The 15,867-nt window shown below is 58.5% G+C and overlaps 1 long non-coding RNA gene across 1 annotated transcript; it reads right to left on the reverse strand.

The window, feature by feature from the left end:
- Window positions 1–11,519: 11,519 nt before the first annotated feature.
- Window positions 11,520–15,039, reverse strand: LOC132078362 (uncharacterized). The gene is made up of 5 exons (XR_009419253.1): window positions 14,895–15,039; window positions 14,207–14,270; window positions 13,434–13,509; window positions 12,548–12,665; window positions 11,520–11,953 (listed from the first exon to the last, which is right to left on the reverse strand). It is a non-coding gene; the product is annotated as an uncharacterized LOC132078362 (long non-coding RNA).
- Between the last annotated feature and the right edge of the window lie 828 nt (window positions 15,040–15,867).

Genomic DNA, 15,867 nt, shown 5'->3' on the forward strand with positions numbered 1-15,867 from the left:
ACTATTCTCTCATCTCCAGGCCAAGGCCCTCGACTTATCTTTTGGATGATCGGTGATGGGAATCCACGTTGCACCTGAAATGAGTCTGCCTCGGAGGGCCTCGTGATGGCCTGTGAGCCTCTCGGTGAGCTACAATAAAGAAAACCAAAACCAAAGTATGAGTCCAGAGTTATGTGGGCCAAATCCCACCAAGGCAGCTACTTGCCCTCTCCTGAGTGTGCCTGGCTCCTTCAGGCTCCAGCTTCATCCTGATTCCAAGGCCTTCATTAGGAGTGGCACCTGGGTTAGAGAAAGGCAAAGTTAAATGGCATTCCCCTGAGTGCAGTGGATGACCTTGTGTGCTGTAAGGCATGGGAATGCCTCTGCTAGGCTTCTGAGAAGCCTTGTGTGGGGGAGGCCTCAAATAAACAAATAAAGACCCTTTCTCACCCTGCTGCCTGCAAACTCCCTCCCAAGAACTCCTAACTGCTCACCCTCCCTCTCCCAATCACAATCCTCAACTCACCTGAAGCCTCAATCTCAAACATCATCTTGGACCTTGGGCGGATCCCTCTTGTGACATGATCAATCTGCTGAATAAAATGTTGTGCTTGACACAGCTTGGAATTTCAGGGAGTTGCACTCCTCAATTAAAAAAAACAAAACAAAACAAAACAAACCCAACAAAACCAATCCCAAAAACAAACAAAGAAAAAAACCAAACAACCAAAACCCACACAAACAATAAATCCCAAAACACCTAACTCCCCACAGAAACAAAAAAACCACAGAAAACATCAAAAAATCCAAAACCCCCACAAAAACCAACTAAAAACCCCAAAATGAAAACCAAGAAAAACCCAAAAATTCCACCAAAAGAAATCCAACCAAAAAAACAACCAGAGCAAAACTAAAAATTACAAAAGCACCTTACCACTCCTAAACACAAAACCCAAAATCACAAACCTAAATACTCCCTGTATTCCATGCTGTTTTATTCACAGAATCTTCCAAGCCTCTGTGCTTTAGATGCCCAGAAACACCTGCTGAAAAGATGCTGAGACGGGCTGAAAAAGCCTCTTCACTGAAATGAGGAGAGCTCTTAACCCAGCACATCCCAGAGAGGGAATGAAGCCCCTCAGCCACGGCTGGGGTTAATATACCCCTGATTGTGTCCGCCTCTCGTTCCCATGCCACCCAGGAAAAGGGAGGGGGCGAATCCCACCAAGCCCTCAGAGCAGCTACAGCTGTTTGGCTCCTCTGACTCACATTCAAGGGCAGTAAAGGGCTTGTTATAGAAGAAAACTTTTCAGAAAAGTAACAGTGCTTTCTTTTTTTGCAACAACTACTTGGAGCAGAAGAACAGAAAACTGGCAAGATATAAAACTTTGTGGTAAGGTTACATAGCTAGATCAATTGGGTAATTGGGTAATTTGCTGTTACCTTACATAATTATTCTGTGTTTAACAAAAGCCATCTAATAAATTCACACCCAAAACTCCAGCAGCCCAGCTGGCCCTACCAAATCTCTATGTTTATGCATACAGTAAACAAAACCAAAATCCCAGTAATACCTATCAGAAGTCTGTGAAAGAAACCTCTTGAAATTGATCCTACCTCAAATACAAAACAACCCATGCAAAGTTAGCTTGACTCAATAAACAATTTACACAGAGCTAATAACACCAAGAAATAAAACAGCACACCATATACCACCAAAGAATATAATAGTGAAGAAAAAAGAAACCACTTTTTTTTTTTTTTTTAAAGCTTTTGCCAGGACTCCAACAACAACTTCTTCTCCTTCTGAAATGTCCCTTCTCCTTCCCAAATTCCTTACAACTTCTGAGTTTACATCCAAGCAAAAAGCAAAATTCGTGCACTTGTGCGTTCGATGCTCCTGCCAGATTCTCTGTTTCCCTCCACATCTTCTTACACTTTCAGTCTTCACTCTGTCCTGCCGTGATGAGTTTGACGGACGAATTGGTAAACGTTAAGAGAGGATTTCCCTGCCTCCATCCCCAGAGCTGGTTTCCTTAGTGCATTTCACTCAATCCCAGGCCGGCAACGATGCACGCTCACCTCAAGCGTGCAAGGCTAACAGCTGCTCGGCTAAACTCGGCTCTAATCGGCTAAACTCGGCCATTGTCATCTGCATTCGGCTGGACTCGACCCTTCGGCACGGATCGCCTCGCTTCGGCCGAACTCGGAGCCGCTCTCTGCGCTCGGCGCGGCTCGGCTCGCTTCGGCCGAACTCGGAGCCGATCAGTGCGCCCGCCGCGCCTCGGCTCGCTTCGGCCGAACTCGGAGCCGCTCTCTGCGCTCGGCGCGGCTCGGCTCGCTTCGGCCGAACTCGGAGCATCTCTGTGCGCCCGGCGCGGCTCGGCTCGCTTCGGCCGAACTCGGAGCCGATCAGTGCGCCCGGCGCGGCTCGGCTCGCTTCGGCCGAACTCGGAGCCTCTCAGTGCGCCCGCCGCGCCTCGGCTCGCTTCGGCCGAACTCGGAGCCGCTCTGTGCGCCCGGCGCGGCTCGGCTCGCTTCGGCCGAACTCGGAGCCGATCAGTGCGCCCGGCGCGGCTCGGCTCGCTTCGGCCGAACTCGGAGCCGCTCTCTGCGCTCGGCGCGGCTCGGCTCGCTTCGGCCGAACTCGGAGCCGATCAGTGCGCCCGCCGCGCCTCGGCTCGCTTCGGCCGAACTCGGAGCCGATCAGTGCGCCCGGCGCGTTTCGGCTCGCTTCGGCCGAACTCGGAGCCGATCAGTGCGCTCGGCGCGGCTCGGCTCGCTTCGGTCGAACTCGGAGCCGCTCTCTGCGCTCGGCGCGGCTCGGCTCGCTTCGGCCGAACTCGGAGCCGCTCTCTGCGCTCGGCGCGGCTCGGCTCGCTTCGGCCGAACTCGGAGCATCTCTGTGCGCCCGGCGCGGCTCGGCTCGCTTCGGCCGAACTCGGAGCCGCTCTCTGCGCCCGGCGCGGCTCGGCTCGCTTCGGCCGAACTCGGAGCCGATCAGTGCGCCCGGCGCGGCTCGGCTCGCTTCGGCCGAACTCGGAGCATCTCTGTGCGCCCGGCGCGGCTCGGCTCGCTTCGGCCGAACTCGGAGCCGATCAGTGCGCCCGGCGCGGCTCGGCTCGCTTCGGCCGAACTCGGAGCCGATCAGTGCGCCCGCCGCGGCTCGGCTCGCTTCGGCCGAACTCGGAGCCGATCAGTGCGCCCGCCGCGGCTCGGCTCGCTTCGGCCGAACTCGGAGCCTCTCTGTGCGCCCGGCGCGGCTCGGCTCGCTTCGGCCGAACTCGGAGCCGCTCTCTGCGCTCGGCGCGGCTCGGCTCGCTTCGGCCGAACTCGGAGCCGCTCTCTGCGCTCGGCGCGGCTCGGCTCGCTTCGGCCGAACTCGGAGCCGCTCTCTGCGCTCGGCGCGCCTCGGCTCGCTTCGGCCGAACTCGGAGCCGCTCTCTGCGCTCGGCGCGGCTCGGCTCGCTTCGGCCGAACTCGGAGCCGCTCTCTGCGCTCGGCGCGGCTCGGCTCGCTTCGGCCGAACTCGGAGCCGATCAGTGCGCCCGCCGCGTTTCGGCTCGCTTCGGCCGAACTCGGAGCCGCTCTCTGCGCTCGGCGCGGCTCGGCTCGCTTCGGCCGAACTCGGAGCCGCTCTCTGCGCTCGGCGCGGCTCGGCTCGCTTCGGCCGAACTCGGAGCATCTCTGTGCGCCCGGCGCGGCTCGGCTCGCTTCGGCCGAACTCGGAGCCGCTCTCTGCGCTCGGCGCGGCTCGGCTCGCTTCGGCCGAACTCGGAGCCGCTCTCTGCGCCCGCCGCGCCTCGGCTCGCTTCGGCCGAACTCGGAGCCGCTCTCTGCGCTCGGCGCGGCTCGGCTCGCTTCGGCCGAACTCGGAGCATCTCTGTGCGCCCGGCGCGGCTCGGCTCGCTTCGGCCGAACTCGGAGCCGATCAGTGCGCCCGGCGCGGCTCGGCTCGCTTCGGCCGAACTCGGAGCCGATCAGTGCGCCCGGCGCGGCTCGGCTCGCTTCGGTCGAACTCGGAGCCGATCAGTGCGCCCGGCGCGGCTCGGCTCGCTTCGGCCGAACTCGGAGCCGCTCTCTGCGCTCGGCGCGGCTCGGCTCGCTTCGGCCGAACTCGGAGCCGCTCTCTGCGCTCGGCGCGGCTCGGCTCGCTTCGGCCGAACTCGGAGCATCTCTGTGCGCCCGGCGCGGCTCGGCTCGCTTCGGCCGAACTCGGAGCCGCTCTCTGCGCCCGGCGCGGCTCGGCTCGCTTCGGCCGAACTCGGAGCCGCTCTCTGCGCCCGGCGCGGCTCGGCTCGCTTCGGCCGAACTCGGAGCCGATCAGTGCGCCCGGCGCGGCTCGGCTCGCTTCGGTCGAACTCGGAGCCGATCAGTGCGCCCGGCGCGGCTCGGCTCGCTTCGGTCGAACTCGGAGCCGATCAGTGCGCCCGGCGCGGCTCGGCTCGCTTCGGCCGAACTCGGAGCCGCTCTCTGCGCTCGGCGCGGCTCGGCTCGCTTCGGCCGAACTCGGAGCCGCTCTCTGCGCTCGGCGCGGCTCGGCTCGCTTCGGCCGAACTCGGAGCATCTCTGTGCGCCCGGCGCGGCTCGGCTCGCTTCGGCCGAACTCGGAGCCGCTCTCTGCGCCCGGCGCGGCTCGGCTCGCTTCGGCCGAACTCGGAGCCGATCAGTGCGCCCGCCGCGCCTCGGCTCGCTTCGGCCGAACTCGGAGCCGATCAGTGCGCCCGGCGCGGCTCGGCTCGCTTCGGTCGAACTCGGAGCCGATCAGTGCGCCCGCCGCGGCTCGGCTCGCTTCGGCCGAACTCGGAGCCGATCAGTGCGCCCGGCGCGGCTCGGCTCGCTTCGGCCGAACTCGGAGCCTCTCAGTGCGCCCGCCGCGCCTCGGCTCGCTTCGGCCGAACTCGGAGCATCTCTGTGCGCCCGGCGCGGCTCGGCTCGCTTCGGCCGAACTCGGAGCCGATCAGTGCGCCCGGCGCGGCTCGGCTCGCTTCGGCCGAACTCGGAGCCGCTCTCTGCGCTCGGCGCGGCTCGGCTCGCTTCGGTCGAACTCGGAGCCGCTCTCTGCGCTCGGCGCGGCTCGGCTCGCTTCGGCCGAACTCGGAGCCGATCAGTGCGCCCGGCGCGTTTCGGCTCGCTTCGGCCGAACTCGGAGCCGATCAGTGCGCTCGGCGCGGCTCGGCTCGCTTCGGTCGAACTCGGAGCCGCTCTCTGCGCCCGGCGCGGCTCGGCTCGCTTCGGCCGAACTCGGAGCCGCTCTCTGCGCTCGGCGCGGCTCGGCTCGCTTCGGCCGAACTCGGAGCCGCTCTCTGCGCTCGGCGCGGCTCGGCTCGCTTCGGCCGAACTCGGAGCATCTCTGTGCGCCCGGCGCGGCTCGGCTCGCTTCGGCCGAACTCGGAGCCGCTCTCTGCGCCCGGCGCGGCTCGGCTCGCTTCGGCCGAACTCGGAGCCGATCAGTGCGCCCGGCGCGGCTCGGCTCGCTTCGGCCGAACTCGGAGCATCTCTGTGCGCCCGGCGCGGCTCGGCTCGCTTCGGCCGAACTCGGAGCCGATCAGTGCGCCCGGCGCGGCTCGGCTCGCTTCGGCCGAACTCGGAGCCGATCAGTGCGCCCGCCGCGGCTCGGCTCGCTTCGGCCGAACTCGGAGCCGATCAGTGCGCCCGCCGCGGCTCGGCTCGCTTCGGCCGAACTCGGAGCCTCTCTGTGCGCCCGGCGCGGCTCGGCTCGCTTCGGCCGAACTCGGAGCCGCTCTCTGCGCTCGGCGCGGCTCGGCTCGCTTCGGCCGAACTCGGAGCCGCTCTCTGCGCTCGGCGCGGCTCGGCTCGCTTCGGCCGAACTCGGAGCCGCTCTCTGCGCTCGGCGCGCCTCGGCTCGCTTCGGCCGAACTCGGAGCCGCTCTCTGCGCTCGGCGCGGCTCGGCTCGCTTCGGCCGAACTCGGAGCCGCTCTCTGCGCTCGGCGCGGCTCGGCTCGCTTCGGCCGAACTCGGAGCCGATCAGTGCGCCCGGCGCGTTTCGGCTCGCTTCGGCCGAACTCGGAGCCGCTCTCTGCGCTCGGCGCGGCTCGGCTCGCTTCGGCCGAACTCGGAGCCGCTCTCTGCGCTCGGCGCGGCTCGGCTCGCTTCGGCCGAACTCGGAGCATCTCTGTGCGCCCGGCGCGGCTCGGCTCGCTTCGGCCGAACTCGGAGCCGCTCTCTGCGCTCGGCGCGCCTCGGCTCGCTTCGGCCGAACTCGGAGCCGCTCTCTGCGCCCGCCGCGCCTCGGCTCGCTTCGGCCGAACTCGGAGCCGCTCTCTGCGCTCGGCGCGGCTCGGCTCGCTTCGGCCGAACTCGGAGCATCTCTGTGCGCCCGGCGCGGCTCGGCTCGCTTCGGCCGAACTCGGAGCCGATCAGTGCGCCCGGCGCGGCTCGGCTCGCTTCGGCCGAACTCGGAGCCGATCAGTGCGCCCGGCGCGGCTCGGCTCGCTTCGGTCGAACTCGGAGCCGATCAGTGCGCCCGGCGCGGCTCGGCTCGCTTCGGCCGAACTCGGAGCCGCTCTCTGCGCTCGGCGCGGCTCGGCTCGCTTCGGCCGAACTCGGAGCCGCTCTCTGCGCTCGGCGCGGCTCGGCTCGCTTCGGCCGAACTCGGAGCATCTCTGTGCGCCCGGCGCGGCTCGGCTCGCTTCGGCCGAACTCGGAGCCGCTCTCTGCGCCCGGCGCGGCTCGGCTCGCTTCGGCCGAACTCGGAGCCGCTCTCTGCGCCCGGCGCGGCTCGGCTCGCTTCGGCCGAACTCGGAGCCGATCAGTGCGCCCGGCGCGGCTCGGCTCGCTTCGGTCGAACTCGGAGCCGATCAGTGCGCCCGGCGCGGCTCGGCTCGCTTCGGTCGAACTCGGAGCCGATCAGTGCGCCCGGCGCGGCTCGGCTCGCTTCGGCCGAACTCGGAGCCGCTCTCTGCGCTCGGCGCGGCTCGGCTCGCTTCGGCCGAACTCGGAGCCGCTCTCTGCGCTCGGCGCGGCTCGGCTCGCTTCGGCCGAACTCGGAGCATCTCTGTGCGCCCGGCGCGGCTCGGCTCGCTTCGGCCGAACTCGGAGCCGCTCTCTGCGCCCGGCGCGGCTCGGCTCGCTTCGGCCGAACTCGGAGCCGATCAGTGCGCCCGCCGCGCCTCGGCTCGCTTCGGCCGAACTCGGAGCCGATCAGTGCGCCCGGCGCGGCTCGGCTCGCTTCGGTCGAACTCGGAGCCGATCAGTGCGCCCGCCGCGGCTCGGCTCGCTTCGGCCGAACTCGGAGCCGATCAGTGCGCCCGGCGCGGCTCGGCTCGCTTCGGCCGAACTCGGAGCCTCTCAGTGCGCCCGCCGCGCCTCGGCTCGCTTCGGCCGAACTCGGAGCATCTCTGTGCGCCCGGCGCGGCTCGGCTCGCTTCGGCCGAACTCGGAGCCGATCAGTGCGCCCGGCGCGGCTCGGCTCGCTTCGGCCGAACTCGGAGCCGCTCTCTGCGCTCGGCGCGGCTCGGCTCGCTTCGGCCGAACTCGGAGCCGCTCTCTGCGCTCGGCGCGGCTCGGCTCGCTTCGGCCGAACTCGGAGCCGATCAGTGCGCCCGGCGCGTTTCGGCTCGCTTCGGCCGAACTCGGAGCCGATCAGTGCGCTCGGCGCGGCTCGGCTCGCTTCGGTCGAACTCGGAGCCGCTCTCTGCGCCCGGCGCGGCTCGGCTCGCTTCGGCCGAACTCGGAGCCGCTCTCTGCGCTCGGCGCGGCTCGGCTCGCTTCGGCCGAACTCGGAGCCGCTCTCTGCGCTCGGCGCGGCTCGGCTCGCTTCGGCCGAACTCGGAGCATCTCTGTGCGCCCGGCGCGGCTCGGCTCGCTTCGGCCGAACTCGGAGCCGCTCTCTGCGCCCGGCGCGGCTCGGCTCGCTTCGGCCGAACTCGGAGCCGATCAGTGCGCCCGGCGCGGCTCGGCTCGCTTCGGCCGAACTCGGAGCATCTCTGTGCGCCCGGCGCGGCTCGGCTCGCTTCGGCCGAACTCGGAGCCGATCAGTGCGCCCGGCGCGGCTCGGCTCGCTTCGGCCGAACTCGGAGCCGATCAGTGCGCCCGCCGCGGCTCGGCTCGCTTCGGCCGAACTCGGAGCCGATCAGTGCGCCCGCCGCGGCTCGGCTCGCTTCGGCCGAACTCGGAGCCTCTCTGTGCGCCCGGCGCGGCTCGGCTCGCTTCGGCCGAACTCGGAGCCGCTCTCTGCGCTCGGCGCGGCTCGGCTCGCTTCGGCCGAACTCGGAGCCGCTCTCTGCGCTCGGCGCGGCTCGGCTCGCTTCGGCCGAACTCGGAGCCGCTCTCTGCGCTCGGCGCGCCTCGGCTCGCTTCGGCCGAACTCGGAGCCGCTCTCTGCGCTCGGCGCGGCTCGGCTCGCTTCGGCCGAACTCGGAGCCGCTCTCTGCGCTCGGCGCGGCTCGGCTCGCTTCGGCCGAACTCGGAGCCGATCAGTGCGCCCGGCGCGTTTCGGCTCGCTTCGGCCGAACTCGGAGCCGCTCTCTGCGCTCGGCGCGGCTCGGCTCGCTTCGGCCGAACTCGGAGCCGCTCTCTGCGCTCGGCGCGGCTCGGCTCGCTTCGGCCGAACTCGGAGCATCTCTGTGCGCCCGGCGCGGCTCGGCTCGCTTCGGCCGAACTCGGAGCCGCTCTCTGCGCTCGGCGCGCCTCGGCTCGCTTCGGCCGAACTCGGAGCCGCTCTCTGCGCCCGCCGCGCCTCGGCTCGCTTCGGCCGAACTCGGAGCCGCTCTCTGCGCTCGGCGCGGCTCGGCTCGCTTCGGCCGAACTCGGAGCATCTCTGTGCGCCCGGCGCGGCTCGGCTCGCTTCGGCCGAACTCGGAGCCGATCAGTGCGCCCGGCGCGGCTCGGCTCGCTTCGGCCGAACTCGGAGCCGATCAGTGCGCCCGGCGCGGCTCGGCTCGCTTCGGTCGAACTCGGAGCCGATCAGTGCGCCCGGCGCGGCTCGGCTCGCTTCGGCCGAACTCGGAGCCGCTCTCTGCGCTCGGCGCGGCTCGGCTCGCTTCGGCCGAACTCGGAGCCGCTCTCTGCGCTCGGCGCGGCTCGGCTCGCTTCGGCCGAACTCGGAGCATCTCTGTGCGCCCGGCGCGGCTCGGCTCGCTTCGGCCGAACTCGGAGCCGCTCTCTGCGCCCGGCGCGGCTCGGCTCGCTTCGGCCGAACTCGGAGCCGCTCTCTGCGCCCGGCGCGGCTCGGCTCGCTTCGGCCGAACTCGGAGCCGATCAGTGCGCCCGGCGCGGCTCGGCTCGCTTCGGTCGAACTCGGAGCCGATCAGTGCGCCCGGCGCGGCTCGGCTCGCTTCGGTCGAACTCGGAGCCGATCAGTGCGCCCGGCGCGGCTCGGCTCGCTTCGGCCGAACTCGGAGCCGCTCTCTGCGCTCGGCGCGGCTCGGCTCGCTTCGGCCGAACTCGGAGCCGCTCTCTGCGCTCGGCGCGGCTCGGCTCGCTTCGGCCGAACTCGGAGCATCTCTGTGCGCCCGGCGCGGCTCGGCTCGCTTCGGCCGAACTCGGAGCCGCTCTCTGCGCCCGGCGCGGCTCGGCTCGCTTCGGCCGAACTCGGAGCCGATCAGTGCGCCCGCCGCGCCTCGGCTCGCTTCGGCCGAACTCGGAGCCGATCAGTGCGCCCGCCGCGGCTCGGCTCGCTTCGGTCGAACTCGGAGCCGATCAGTGCGCCCGCCGCGGCTCGGCTCGCTTCGGCCGAACTCGGAGCCTCTCTGTGCGCCCGGCGCGGCTCGGCTCGCTTCGGCCGAACTCGGAGCCGCTCTCTGCGCTCGGCGCGGCTCGGCTCGCTTCGGCCGAACTCGGAGCCGCTCTCTGCGCTCGGCGCGGCTCGGCTCGCTTCGGTCGAACTCGGAGCCACTCTCTGCGCGGCCCGGCTCGCCTCGGCCGAACTCGGAGCCGCTCTCTGCGCTCGGCGCGGCTCGGCTCGCTTCGGCCGAACTCGGAGCCGCGCTCTGCCCTCGGCGCGGCTCGGCTCGCTTCGGCCCAACTCGGAGCCGCTCTCTCCGCGTTCGGCTGAGCTCGCCTCGGCTCGGCTCCCTGACGGCGGGCAAGCGGCGCCGCCTCACGTTAAACTCGCCCGGCTCGGGGCTCTCCTGCTGCCGCGTCCCGCGGGCGGCCCGGCCATCGCACGGACACGATCGGGAGCGCGGCGTGGCACAGGAGCTCATTGGGCTGTGACCGCACTCGCGCTAATTAGCGCGCACGAGAGCAGCGGGCTCGGTTCGGCTGAGCTCGGCTCCGTTCAGGCAGCCTCGCAAGCCTGGCCTCGGTTCGCTCGAGGCCGTCAGGTTCCGCCGGTCTCGCCTTGGTTCGGCCGAAGGAGGCGTCGTTCGTTCGTGTTTTTACAAATATCTTTCTATATTGACTGTATATTTCTATATTTAATTTTATACTTCTATAATACTTCCATTATTCCAAATAAAAACCCTGTCTCTAACCAAATAAATTAAAAAACCCTTCTTTTAAAGGATACTGAAATATTTTTTATTTATACTTTGTATAATTATACATTCATATTTTAATTTATCGTTTCTTTGGATGTATTACATTAATAATGATATGTATATAAAATTTTAAAATAGATTTAAATTATTATTTAAATTATGTATAATATCTACTGCTACAACTAATTTTTTCTGATATTTTAAATTTTTATATTTATCTGTATGTATTTATTATATATTTCTAAACTTAGATTTCTACCTTTATATTATTTGCATTTATAATTTTTACAATCAAAACACTGCCTATTGACCAATAAAGAAAACCCGCTTTATTTAAGTATTTTAAAAATATTTTCATGTTTCTAATTTTCATATTTATATTTATAATTTGTTCAATATTACATGAGAACACACCTGCTCCTGCACCGCAGTGGGGCCCCCTCTCCTGGGGACCTTGGGGTGCCCCAACGGCATCAGAGCCCCGAGTCTTCACCCCCTTCTCCTCTATTTAGAAACTACACTGGAACTTTTTTCTGGAAATAAAGACATTACCTAAATCCTCTCCCCATGTCCTAGACAGATGGATATTCAGTTATTAGTTGGCTGGGCAGCAGTTTCTTAAATAGAATGATAAACAAGATGTGAACATTTCAGCTACAAGCAAATAGGCAAATCTGAACAAGGTACTGGTGGGCGACCACTGAAGTTATTTTGAAGGAATTTTTTAAACAATAAAATATTGATACCACAAAAATAAAGCAAAAAGCTAACTACTGGCTAAGAAAAAATTAACTTTTGACAGCAACAACATTCCAACCACACAGGCTTTTTCCCGATGTCATACCTTATAACTACCTCTCTTGGGAATTCTCATCATGTATCCCAAAAGGAATAAATACCTCAGAGCGTCCTAAAGCAAAAAGTAGCACACATGAGCTCCTCACACTCCCGGGAGGCCTGCACAGCGTGCACTGAGTCTGCAACAAATTCTGCTCAGTGAGAGTCTGCAAACAAAGGTTCAATTGATGAATTGAACTGATTGTAAAGGGAGGTTTTCTAAGCACAGAAGCACAACAAAGAACAAGCAAAAACAATTCTTAAAAAAAACCTGCAAGTTTTATTTAGCATATATGCGACTGATTTCCACCCTGTGGCTTCTCACTTTGATTCGCGTCTGTAGGTTCAGGAAGATGACAATGCACACTCTGCCCTCCCTGAGCCCCCCACAGCAGCTGAGCGCTGCTCCGTGCGCTCAGATCGTCAGGAACTGGATTGCCCGCATGGACTGGAACTGCTCTGCTGCAGATTCAGGAGAGAGAGGCTGGCTGAGGCGTCGTCCCAATTCCATTTCTGTGTGACGAGAAGCGGTTTGTTCCCAACGGGTGCAACAATCCCCAGCTCGCTTCCATGGTGAGTACCGATGGCACACAAATGGCAGCCTGAGGAAATCGTGTTCTGGGCTCTAAGTGGTCGGGACAGGGTCTGATTTTTTGTTTTGCATCTGTATGATGATTAGTACGACAGGGCCCTGATCGATGACATGGCAGCACAGAATTAAAAACTCCTCAATAGGATTACATCGACTTCTAGGAAAAGACAAAAGCCTAGGACCCTTCTGAAATCTATTTTTAATGCGAAGCACACGGATTGTCACTATGCTGTGCCTTCCAGCTTTTCAAAGCAGCTTACCTCTGAAGACCAGAAAACATTTATTTCTACAGAAACAATGGGCAACCCCCAGGCTAATCTCAGCACTACTGTTTAATAGGGGATCTGCCAGCGTGCCAGTCCAGCTTCAAGTGTGCTTCATTTCAGTCTAACATCCCCTCAAAATTCTTCTCACATCTCCCAACCCTGACATCTTATTTTTCCCTAAAGCTTCTCATCATTAGCAATTTCCAAGTAACATGGTATTTTTACAACATTCAAAAATGTCATGCTGGACTGTGCTAGAGAGTAATTTGCAAATATAAGCTTAGCAAAGTTTGAATTGACTTGTCCAGAGAAAAAACCTACAAGTGAACACCTACACCTGCCTACAAAGAGCTAACAAGCCCCTGGCAGCTGCCAGCATCAAAGCACAGCGGATGTTTCTAATACAGGGTAAGGATAACAATATCACCTTTTGTTCTCTCCAGCTTGTTTTCCCTGCAGTCATATTTTGCTTCTTATGATTTTTTTAGTCTCTGCATCTTCTTGGACAGCACCGAGCCCGACGACAAGGATACGAGAGTCTTTCCCTGCCGTAGGGAGAGAACCAGGAAAACAGTTAAAATAAGAACAGGGTAGTTTGAAATTCATACTTCCAATGAGAAGCAGCGCCTAACAAACAGAACAAAAGTAAACAAAGCATGGTACCTCCCTGGGGACAGAAGACTTACAAACTCTCCAGGATTTACAATTCTAGCGACCGACCCCTTCAGGACGGCAGCCAAGTGTCCCATGAGGAGGTGCTGCACCAAAGAACGATCTGAGAGGTTCCAAAGAGTGAAATGCACAATATTTTGCAAAGCCGTAAAATCTTGCAAAATAACAAAAATACAATAGATGTAAACTACAGGGTAAGAGTACAAGTGTTCACTTTAAGAGCTGGAACCATCCAGGTGAGCACCTGATAACTGGATCCTCACCAGAGTTTGAACCCTTCAGGACACAGAAGGGTTTTCCCCAGAAATTTCACAGACTGAATTTTGATAGAAGTATACTTGCCAGACCCTCAGAAACATCACCCATTCTCCAGGTGTCTGGAGAGAACTGCAAATGGCTCTCACGTAGTTTGAGCTAGCTCTGTAAGGTCTCAGGGTGAATTTCACCAGATGCAACCAAACTGGGCAACTCCCAGTGGGACAGAAGGAACCCAAAGCTTGGGTTCGCAGAGCTGCAGCAAATACTGAGGAAACAAACATAACAGCGTAAAAAATAATAAACCATCCTTTTTTTTTTCTCTTGCTTTTGTTTTTTTCTTATTCAGATCAGCATAGCAATTAAAGAGAAGGTGAAAAACTCACCATTACTGAACATTTCATCATCTGTAGGCTGAGCATCCTTAGCACAGAGGACTCCAAAGTTAAAATTCACCGATCCCTGGGAAATAAAACCAAATATTGTATGATAAACAATCAAACAGCAGACGTAAAAATTTGTTTCCTCTAAGGACTTTCGGGTACGTATGTACCTTTGCATACATCCAACACATTGGAACATACACTTTATACCATCACCTAATAAGTAAAAATTTACCTTTAAACTTTGATAGTACAGCATAAAATTATGAACTTAAATTGGTGATCTGTTATTATTAAGTTGGTGCCTAAAGTTATTTCTGCTGTCAGGTTCAAAAAAACATTCATTTTTTTTACTGGAATGAGCAATTGATTTCAAAGTCATCACAAGCCCACCAAAACACAAAGCAGTATTCACTGGATGGGTCTGTGAGCTAGAAGTAGTTAGGCTTGTACTTCCCTCTTGCTCTTCCAGAACCAATAAATCCTGTCAACAAAACCAGGATCTATAGCCCACTGCTGTGAAAGATTCTACGAGGATGATGGTTTGATTTGTGTTTAGAAGTTTTGATTTGAAATGGCCAGTTCAATGGATAAAGACAGTTTAGGTAGTATTACATTGCTATTATTATTATTTCTATTATTATTTTTACTATTACTACTGCTATTGTTATCATCTGCTACTGGAAGAAACAAACCAGTAGTACCTATACTTAATTACTTTTATTTCCAGGAAATAATAAAGAAAAAGAACCAAGCCAAAAAAAGTCACTTCCTACCTTTTATATCAAGGGATGAAAAATTTCTCTTGGGCTCTTCTCCAATTTATCAAGACTCATAGCACTGAAAGGCAAACAAAACAGTGCTTTATAGAAGGGCAAGTGCACATTTCAAGGCTGAACCACCAACTGATTGCAGTGACAGCAGTTACAACATGAATCGTTCCCAGAGCCTCTGTTAAATGGAATGTTCTGTGGAACTGCCGTTTCTTTCCCAAAACACTAACTTCCAACACTTCCTAATAATATTTTGTATTTTAAAACAAAAGAAGTTAGTGAGACTCTGTGCGGAGGTCAGGTTTAAATTTATTTCCTTCTAAAGCACAGAGCTCTGTTCCATCACCCTTCACTTCGGCTCTACACTGAATCGTGGTGAGCATTTGAGGAGTGCTCCATAATCAATTCTATTTCTCTCTTTTTCTAGCTCTCTCTATTCCTAAATCATTCCAGACAAGTCAAATGAAAAATGAAAAAAACAAGTTCAGCATCAAAGTCACACTTTTTCCCGTTGTCTGGTCAAGAACAGGCTCTAAATCCACTTACTGCTGCCTTCAACGATTCAGACTTGCAAAAGCATTCTTACATATTTTACAGGTTTATCATACAACCCACAGAACGCAAGCTCTGAATTACAGGAAAAGGTACACAGGCAAATATCTAAAGGGATCACTTATTAGTAAATACATACCTTGGTAGAGATCGCACTGAGAACCTTTCTGAGGGACTCTAAGGGACGCATGTTTTCTGAGCACCCTATAAACAAGAAAAGCTAGGATATAGTACAGGACATCCCCACTTTTTCTACATATTCAAATAGTATTTTTAATAAAAACAATTCAGTTTAAAAAGAAGGAAGAAAACCAAGCTAATTTTACTCAGCTGTATTTACTGCCGATTTAGAGAAAAATCCCGGGCAGCGTCGGCCGTTGCGTCACACGTCGCGCCGGCAGCAGGGCCTGCCGGGAGTTGGAGTCTCGGGCTGGTAGCCACTCATGTGCCGCGATAGCTGTTGCGTCACACGCCGCGCCGGCAGCAGGGCCTGCCGGGAGTTGGAGTCTCGGGCTGACAGCCACGGCTCCGTCCCCCGCCACCGGGAGCTGCAGTCCCTCCCGGGCATCAAACGGGTCCTTCGCCCCAGGGCGGGGAAGGACCTGAGGCAGGACCGCTCCTCCCGAATGCCCTCTCTTTTCCCCTCCAACTCTTTTTCTTTTTTTTAACGCTGTTTTTCACCCCTTTCCCTTCCCTTCCCTTCTGCTCTCCTGCTTTCTTTCCTTTCCTTTCCTTTCCTTTCCTTTCCTTTCCTTTCCTTTCCTTTCCTTTCCTTTCCTTTCCTTTCCTTTCCTTTCCTTTCCTTTCCTTTCCTTTCCTTTCCTTTCCTTTCCTTTCCTTTCCTTTCCTTTCCTTTCCTTTCCTTTCCTTTCCTTTCCTTTCCTTTCCTTTCCTTTCCTTTCCTTTCCTTTCCTTTCCTTTCCTTTCCTTTCCTTTCCTTTCCTTTCCTTTCCTTTCCTTTCCTTTCCTTTCCTTTCCTTTCCTTTCCTTTCCTTTCCTTTCCTTTCCTTTCCTTTCCTTTCCTTTCCTTTCCTTTCCTTTCCTTTCCTTTTTTTCCCCTTCCCTTTCCCTTTCTTTTTCTTGTATTTGTAATCTTGGTTTTCCTTCCTAGC

Source organism: Ammospiza nelsoni, chromosome 11 (genome assembly GCF_027579445.1).
Source record: "Ammospiza nelsoni isolate bAmmNel1 chromosome 11, bAmmNel1.pri, whole genome shotgun sequence".
Taxonomy (NCBI): domain Eukaryota; kingdom Metazoa; phylum Chordata; class Aves; order Passeriformes; family Passerellidae; genus Ammospiza; species Ammospiza nelsoni.